The 9,863-nt window shown below is 39.4% G+C and overlaps 1 pseudogene; it reads left to right on the top strand.

Annotated features, from left to right (window-relative positions):
* Nucleotides 1-763: 763 nt before the first annotated feature.
* LOC110781610 (spermidine hydroxycinnamoyl transferase-like) lies at nucleotides 764-8,571 on the top strand (annotated as a pseudogene).
* The last annotated feature ends 1,292 nt before the right edge of the window (nucleotides 8,572-9,863 follow it).

Below are 9,863 nucleotides of genomic sequence, written 5' to 3'. Positions count from 1 at the left end.
ATCTTAAAAAAAATACGTATTTCCGATTCGAAATCCTTTGTACATGTAATGTACATTTACAATTATAGAAAACGTAAAATAAAAATATTTTACAATCCCCATATGCTACATGTCTATACCCTCCTCACTTGCTTTGTTACTTTCTTTCTCATCTACCTATTTTATACTCCATTCGTCCCTTAATACTCGCACCTCTTTTCTTTTCGGGCCTTTAATACTTGCACCGCTTCTATAAATGGAAAATTTTATCAATATTATATTATTTCTCACACTTACCTACTACCCCACCTACACCCCCTATTCTTTACAAAAAAATATTTAAAAATTCACATCCTCCACTCACAACTCCCCACCTCTTACACATTTTCCACTAACAATATGAAAAAAATTACCCCACTATCAACTAACACCATTAAATCAATAAGTCAATTTAAATGTCTTAAACTCCGCACCGGTCAAACCAGTGCGAGTATTAAGGGACGGAGAGAGTAGTTTTTATTTCATTTTCTCTTTAGAGTATCAATTGTTGGAGGTTGGAGGATGATAAATATGCTCCTTTATGTAACAGTTTCTCATACTATTGAGTATTGATTGAAGTTAATGTAATTTCATTTTTCAAATAAAAAATATACGTAAATGGTTGACCAAATCCCAATGTCAACCATTAACAAATTGCGTAACCAAGGATTTTGATTCCACCTTCGGGCCCTTCCCTATATATAGCATAACAACCGTCGCTAGAAGATTAAAGAGAAAACCAGATCGTCAAGAACAAAAAAGTTCAATATTACCACAAATATAAAAGAAAATGGGAATGAAAATTGTATCTAGGCAAATAGTGAAACCAGCTGAGCCAACATGGAGTGGCATTCTTCCATTAACAGAACTTGATCATGTTTCTGTGATTACACACTCATCCAACTTACACTTTTACGAAAAACCCACAGAACAATGTTGGCTTAATTCATCCAACAATAAAATACTCAACACCCAAAAGAGTCATTAAGCCGTATCTTAATCCCATTTTATCCTTTAGCCGGTCGGTTGAGTTGGGTTGGAGGAGGACGACAACGACTTGTTCTCGAATGTAATGCAATGGGTGCTGAGATTATTGATGTTGAATCTAGTATGAAGATCGCCGATTTTGGTGATTTCTACTCTTCTAGTGATAAGTTCAAACATCTAGTGCCTCAAATCGATTATTTTGGTACACAAATCCAAGATATTCCTTTACTCGTTGTGCAGCTCACTAGGTTTGTTTGTGGTGGGTTAAGTGTTGGGATATCTTTGTCTCACATGGTCGTAGATGGGAGTGATGCGATTAAAGCGAAAATTAGAACAAACTTATCTGATTCGATGAACTGAACGAAAAACAATTGTTGCGTCATGGACACCCACTGTCCTAAAAGACGATTCCGCGCTACCTCCCGGTGCAGTAGAACAGAATGCGGTCGCCCTCCAGGATTAGCGCAACTCCGACGTTGTGTGCACTCACAAAGCCGGATGGAGTCAGAACGTATGCCCAAAACCGAGAGCAATTTTGTGTGAGAGTAAGAATGTGTTTTCGTATTTTGTGTGTATGATTTTCTGTGAGAAGGGAACTGAAACTCTGATTTAAATAATTAGAAGGAAAGCATTGCAACAGACAAAAACGGCTGAGGGAATGAATGTTGCAACAGCCAAAAACGGTCAGAGACATTGAATGTAGTAACGGAAGTAATTAATGGTAATTAATCCAACGGTTACGTAATCAATACAGATTCCCGTAACAATGACTTAAGCAAAACGGTCCAGTTACCAAAAAGAATAGGGTTGACCCACAAAACCCACCCCACGCCCGCGAACCCAAGTACCAAGTACCAAGTACCAAGTACCAAGTACCAAGTACCAAGTACCAAGTACCAAGTACCAAGGCCCAAGGCCCAAGGCCCACGGCCCACGGCCCGCGGCCCGCGCCCGGCCCGGCGCGCGCGCGCGTGTGTGATGTGTCCACCCATACCATTCTCACACTTTCTTAAACAAGAGTTACACTCATTCCCCAATTAATAAACAAGAGGAATATGAAGAGTTTTTCCAATGTGGGACTCTTGAATTTTCACTCACCCTTTTTTCCTTTGTGTTTCCCAATGAGAATTTCCAACAATCCCCCACAGGTTCGAATATGCGGAAAAGAAAGAAAAGAAAGGAGAAGGATATTGGTTTTGGGCAAACAAAACAATTGAATAGGTGTCAATGTCTTTCGACTTGAATTAACACTTAGTGACATTTAAGCTATGATCTCTTTCCTACCAAGTGACTTTCGTATTGAACTTGATAGGGAGATAGAAACCCGTCACTTAAAGCACGCAACTGAATATGTATGACATTCTGACTCCGCGAATAAAGTGACGCCTTATACTGGCCATACGTCCGACCTGGATATGCTCATAGGTGCTCTAGAGAATAGCCCATATCGCAATTCTCATAGGAAACGGCCACACTTCCACACCTACGTAGGTGAATCCCATCAAGTGTGAGCTACATTCACACCACCAAACATATGGTATGGGTTCATTAAGAGCCGTATGCTCAACCTCTTTCCTATTGTAGCAAGCACATTATAACATCTAGGGGATGGACAAAAAATAAAATTTTGTGCTTCCGAATTATAACAATAATGTCGTCCTTTGAACTCTGTGAGTAGGAGTTCATTATTTTACAATTCATTCAACGGGCTTCAGGCCCATCCCTTCCGATGTTTCCAAAACTAGTTTTCTACATAGGCCTTTCGTTAACGGATCCGCAATGTTCATTTCAGACTTTACATAGTCTAGTGATATCACCCCACTTGACAACAATTCTTTGATGGCCTTGTGCCTCAAACGAATGTGCCTTTTCTTCCCATTGTAGGCATGGTTGTTTGCCACAGCAATAGCCGCTTGCGAATCACAATGAAGTGCAACTGAAGGAGCTGGCTTCCCCCACAGCGGAATATCTGCAAGCACATTTCTCAACCATTCTGCCTCATGACCTGCCAATTCAAGAGCAATAAACTCAGATTCCATAGTAGACATAGCAGTACAAGATTGTTTACAAGATTTCCAAGACACAGCTCCACCCCCTAGGGTGAAAACATAACCACTGGTAGAGTTAATTTCATCATTGCCAGAAACCCAGTTAGCATCACAATAGCCTTCCAAAACTCCTGGAAACTTGGAGTAGTGCAAACTCCAATCCATGGTACCCTTAAGGTACCTGAGCAATCTCTTCAAAGCATCCCAATGTTCATGACTTGGGTTATGAGTATACCTGCTTAATCTACTCACAGAATAAGCAATGTCAGGTCTAGTGTAGTTCATCAGAAACATAACACTACCAATAATCTTAGCATATTCAGATTGGCTAACAGGATCACCATTATTTTTCCTTAAGTGGATGCTTGGATCATAGGGAGTCCTAACTGGATCGACGTCAAAAGAGTTAAATTTTTTAAGTAACTTTTCAACATAGTGAGCTTGGCTAAGACAAATGCCATTTGGAGTTCTCTTGATTTTCACTCCTAAAATCACATCTGCCTCACCCATATCTTTCATTTCAAACTTAGAACTTAGAAAACTTTTTGTCTCATTTACTCGATCCAAATTGGTCCCAAAAATTAACATATCATCCACATAAAGACAAATAATCACACAACCATCAGAATCATGCTTAGAGTAAACACAAGAATCACCTTCATTTACATGGAACCCATTACATGTCATAGTCTTGTCAAATTTGTCATGCCATTGCTTTGGAGCTTGCTTAAGCCCATACAAGGACTTGACTAATTTACAAACCTTATTCTCTTGACCAGGAACAACAAACCCTTCCGGTTGAACCATGTAAATTTCCTCATCCAAATCACCATTTAAGAATGCAGTTTTAACATCCATTTGATGCACAACAAGATCATGAATGCAAGCAAGAGCAATCAAAGTTCTAATAGTAGCAATTTTAGTGACAGGAGAATAAGTATCAAAATAATCAATACCATGCCTTTGGGTGAATCCCCTTACCACAATTCTAGCCTTATACTTGTCAATGGATCCAGTGGATTTCAATTTTTTCCTAAAGATCCATTTACAAGTAATGGGCTTGCAACCCCTAGGCAGATCAACCAACTCCCAAGTATTGTTACTTAGGATTGACTGAAGTTCACTATCTATTGCCTCTTTCCAAAACACTGCATCAACAGATTTCATAGCCTCTTCATAGGTCCTAGGATCATCTTCCAAAATAAAGACATAAACAAAGTCATCATCAATCAAGTAAGGTTCAGTTAAGAAAGCAGTAATAAAATCATCACCATAACTGGTTTCCTTTCTTGCCCTCTTGCTCCTCCTTGGCTCCAATTCAGAATTCACATCAGAGGTGGGAGGAGCAACAACAGGCATACTAGAAGAAGTGCTAGAAGAAGGCACATCATTGATACAAGATATTTTCAAAGGAAATACTGTTTCAAAAAACTCGGCATCTCTTGCCTCAATGATGTTACCACCTGCATAAGAATTGTTAGCACCTTTAACAAGAAAACGATATGCAGCACTTTGGTAAGCATAACCAATAAAAATACAATCAACCGTTTTAGGACCAATCTTGTCCCTTTTGAAGCTGGGTATAGCCACCTTTGCTAGACACCCCCACACTTTCAAATAACTTAGGTTAGGTGCACGACCCTTCCATATTTCGTATGGAGTCTTGTCTAGCTTCTTGTGAGGTACCCTGTTTAAAACATGACAAGCAGATAATATAGCTTCCCCCCACATGTTATCAGAAAACCCAGAACTAATAAGCATAGAATTCATCATGTTCTTCAATGTTCTGTTCTTCCTTTCAGCAATCCCGTTCTGCTCGGGTGTGTAGGGAGCCGTTGTCTCATGAATGATCCCATTCTGCTCACAAAATGCCTTAAGAGTGTTAGGGTCATATTCACCACCCCTATCACTCCTAAGTCTCTTGATCTTCCTATCAAGTTGGTTCTCCACTTCGGCCTTGTATTTGAGGAACATTTCCTCAGCCTCATCTTTTGACCTGAGAAGATAAACCATGGTGAATCTTGAGCAGTCATCAACAAAAGTAATATAATACCTTTTACCACCCCTGCTCTCATAATTTTTAAAATCCCCCAAGTCACTATGAACAAGCTCTAGTACTTTAGTTTGTCTATCTATTGATTTAAATGGCTTCTTTGCAAACTTGGCCTCAACACATACTTCACATTTTGCAAAATCAGTTTTAGAAAAACTGGGAATCAAGTTAAGTTGTTTAAGCCTTTTAATTGAAGCAATGTTAAGATGACCCAACCTTGCATGCCATAAATCAATAGACTCAGCAATATAAACAGAAGAAGTACTAGCATTCTTATTCATAATTTCAAGTTTGACATCAAGAGTAAATAAACCCCCATTACAGAAACCCTTTCCCACAAACTCCCCATTATGAGTAATAACAAGCCTATCAGAATCAAATGAAAGCTTCAATCCAGCCTTAATTAGCAAGCTACCAGAAATCAGGTTCCTACGCATTTCTGGAACATGCAACACATTGGTAAGAGTAATAAGTTTTCCAGAGGTAAGAGTGAGAACGATCTTCCCTTTGCCTTGAACAGTTGCAGAAGCTGAATTACCCATGAAGACATTTTCACCATCAGTTTTTTCGTAGGTAGTGAACATGTCTTTGTTGGTGCAGATATGTCTCGTTGCTCCAGTATCAACGATCCATTCAGCAACATTACCTGTCAAGTTAGCTTCTGAAACAACAGCAACAAAATGGTTAGGATTAGAAACTTCATTAGCTTCAGCAAGGTTGGCTTGGTTCTGATCCGACTTCTTCTTGGATCTGCAATCTACAGACTTGTGACCAGTTTTCCCACATTCAAAACACTTGCCCTTGAACTTATACTTCATTGGTTTCCCTTGAGGCTTGAAAGGACTTCCCTTTCCCTTAAACTTTTCAGAATATGCATGAGGCTTAGGTTCTACAAGGTTAGCCTTAGCAGACCCGGAAAACACAGATTGACCCTTATCCTTAATACGATTTTCCTCCTCAATTTTCAGGTGACCTACAAGCTCCTCTAAGGTAAGGTCCTTTTTCTTATGCATTAACTGATTACGAAAATCTTTCCAAGAGGGTGGGAGTTTCTCAATTAAAACTATAGCAAGGGTAATATCACAAATACTCAAACCCTCGGCAGCCATAGCAATGCAAATATTTTCATAAGCATGAATCTGATCAATAATTGGTTTATCATCTTGGACTTGAAAAGCTAACCACTTACTGACACAATAACGCTTAGTACCAGCATCATCAGTTCCATATTTCTTTTCTAATGCATCCCAAATATCCCTAGCATGATTAAACCCCATATAGATATCAAGCAAAGTATTCGACATATGATGCAGCAACATGCCCTTACATGTCCTATCATCTTTAGCAAATTTCAACTCAAAAGCATGCAATTCAGTTTCATCATCAGGTTCGACAACATCATCAAGCACATAAGCAATCTCAATTTGTTCTAAATAGAATCGCATCCTAACAGCCCAACGTTTATAATTCTTGCCATCAAGAGGTTCTAACTTAGACATATCAGGAATCATGAATTTGGAAGTCAAAGCCATAATAATCGTCTTTTAGATTGATGCGATTAAAGCGAAAATTAGAACAAACTTATCTGATTCGATGAACTGAACGAAAAACGGTCAGAGACATTGAATGTAGTAACGGACGTAATTAATGGTAATTAATCAATACAGATTCCCGTAACAATGACTTAAGCAAAACGGTCCAGTTACCAAAAAGAATAGGGTTGACCCACAAAACCCACCCCACGCCCGCGAACCGCATTCCCAAGTACCAAGTACCAAGTACCAAGTACCAAGTACCAAGTACCAAGGCCCAAGGCCCAAGGCCCAAGGCCCAAGGCCCAAGGCCCGCGGCCCGCGCCCGGCCCGGCGCGCGCGCGCGTGTGTGATGTGTCCACCCATACCATTCTCACACTTTCTTAAACAAGAGTTACACTCATTCCCCAATTAATAAACAAGAGGAATATGAAGAGTTTTTCCAATGTGGGACTCTTGAATTTTCACTCACCCTTTTTTCCTTTGTGTTTCCCAATGAGAATTTCCAACAGGGAGGAGTGCATTCCATTTCATCGACGAATGGGCTAGGCTCACTCGTGGTGAGCCGCTAAAGGTTGCACCTTTCTTAGACCGTCGACTCCTACAAGCTCAAGATGTGAGTGTATCCCAAACAAGTGATGTTGTTGTTGATGATGAAATTTATTCGAGCTACTTCAATAAATCGGAGGGGGTTAAGCTGGAGACTCCAACCTTCATACTCCTAACCAAGGATAAAATCCAACGGCTCAAAGAGGTTGCAAATTATAATGGTGGGGAAATCATGAATGAAAATGAACGTCCGTTTAGCCGGTTTGAAGTTATCACATCTTATGTATGGAGATGTGTGTGCAAGGCAAGAGAACTTAAATGTGATGACATTACTTCCTTGTTCGCTCTTGTTAATACTCGTGGTCGTCTAGCTGATCCCCCATTACCATCAAGGTACTTTATACTCCGTACCATCTCTATACGAGTGCATTTCTAACACATGAATGTTATTGTTTAGTTTATACTCTTTCCGTCCCATAATTATAGTCTCGTTTGACCAAAAACACGAGTTTTAAGAAAAATGGAATATAGTATATGGAAAAGTAGAATAAAGTACAAATGATGATGGAAAAGTGGAATAAAGTACATGGAAAAGATAATGTAGTACATGGAAAAGTGGAATATAGTACATGGGTTGGGTTTTCAATGCATATTTAATTAATATAGTACATGGGAAAGTGGAGACCTTAATAGACGCCCGATTTGAAAAACATGACTATAACTTTGAGACGGAGGGAGTACTACGTACGTATATTAATGTTATTCGATCTGGTTGATTGTACATATGCAGCTACTTTGGGAATGCTGTTGTTCAGGTTCAAATATCAAATTCTGTGGGAGATCTCCTTTCAAAACCTCTAAGTTACGCTTGTAGTAAGATAAGAGAGGCATCACAAAAGGTGAGTAACGAGTATGTGTTCGGATTCCTAGACATCTTAAAAAATCAAGAAAGCCTAAGCATGTACCAGTAATATTAAAAGGCCCTGCATATGGTGACCATAATATAAGCGCAACAAGTTGGTTGAGCTTGATGGCTACAGGTGTCGAGTTTGGCTGGGGTAAGGAGATATACAATGGGCCTCCTTTAGTTAGTGGATTGAACGGTGAAGTTATGATTTTTCCCTATAAGAACGATGGATCTGTGGTGGTCGGAGTTTTTCTGCAACACAAGGAAAAGTTTCACGAATATATGGGTCTTTTCTAAATTATTACTTGATGATGCAATAAGCATAATGTCCTTGCTAAAGTCTAAAGATAAATAAATTATGTTACATTTTTTTGGGTGTTTTGTAACTTAATTATTTTGTTATGTACGTACGTACTAGACAGTATGTGTTAAATTTTGTTTTAAAGATGCCTCAATAATTGAAGTTAAGTTATTAGTTTATTACCATTAGAAATTCTAATTCTTTCACAGTCTGCTTTTTGACCACGAGTCCTACGCTTGAGCACCCTTAGCCTTTACCGCTTGTGTCTAAAATTCATCGAATGAGATGTTAGGGGTATTGCTTGTTGGAAATTCTAGTGAGAATACAAAAGAAAATGAGTGGGAAATGGGAAAATGTGGGAATATGAAAAGTCTCAAATGAGAAAAACACAAACCATATTCAATGTTGGGCGATAATAAAGGTCGCAAGTGATAGGACCCTAGTAGTATATCAACTACCCACAATGATCACCTCCAAGACAATCAACCAAACAATACAACTCCAATTCACCACAAATAATCTACCAAACAAATAACCTAACAATCAACCAATAATTGACAGTGTTATGTGTGCCTCGAATCTTCCTTGAACGATGTTAAGGTGTTATGGTGGAAGGTCTGACTTAAAATGGACATATCTCATGATCTACTAATTAGATTGAGTTGATTCAAGTTGGAGGTGAAAGCTTGGCTCAATAGCTTTCCAACGCTTGGTCATAAGCTCATTTTGGATGAGAAATGAGGGAGTTATGACTGTTTTAGGAGAAGCTGTCATGCAGCAGGGGAAGTTCGGCCGAACCTGATGGAGGTTCGGCCGAACCTGCTGGAAGTTCGGCCGAACTCTTAGGTGGTTCGGCCGAACCTGAAGTCAGTAGCTGTGATTTTGGAGGTTCGCCCGAACTTTGGATAAGTTCGGCCGAACCTGCTGGAAGTTCGGCCGAACTCTTAGAATGCTCGGCCGAACTTGAAGAGAATCAGGAACTATGTTTTTGGAGGTTCGTCCGAACTTTTTGGTAAGTTCGGCCGAACCTGACCTTGGTTCGGCCGAACCCTTTGAAGGTTCGACCAAACTCTGCGGGTAATCTGTTTTCTTCTCCGAACGGTACAATCGACGTGGCCTTTTCTTGTCCCTTAGATTGGTTTGATGTCTAACACTATAAATACCAAATGTAATGAGATTTTCAGAATTAAGAGAGAGAAACACAAGTGAGGTTGAAACCCTAGATCTAAGCATACATAGAATTCTCTCTTCTTCACCTTTGAGAATTCCTCTTTGTAATCCTTTCTCCATTGAAGAGTAATACAAGCTCCAAACCCTCCCCCATGGTGGATGTAGTTCATTGAAGAGTGAACCACCTTAAATCTTTGTGTGTGTTTTAATTTCTTTAATTATTTCTTCTCATTATTCAAACATCAAATTGTCATACAAATCAACATTCAAGCCTAAAAGGTCATTCATTTATAATAAT

Source organism: Spinacia oleracea, chromosome 6 (genome assembly GCF_020520425.1).
Source record: "Spinacia oleracea cultivar Varoflay chromosome 6, BTI_SOV_V1, whole genome shotgun sequence".
Lineage (NCBI taxonomy): Eukaryota > Viridiplantae > Streptophyta > Magnoliopsida > Caryophyllales > Amaranthaceae > Spinacia > Spinacia oleracea.
This window is presented reverse-complemented; position numbering and strand designations above follow the sequence as displayed.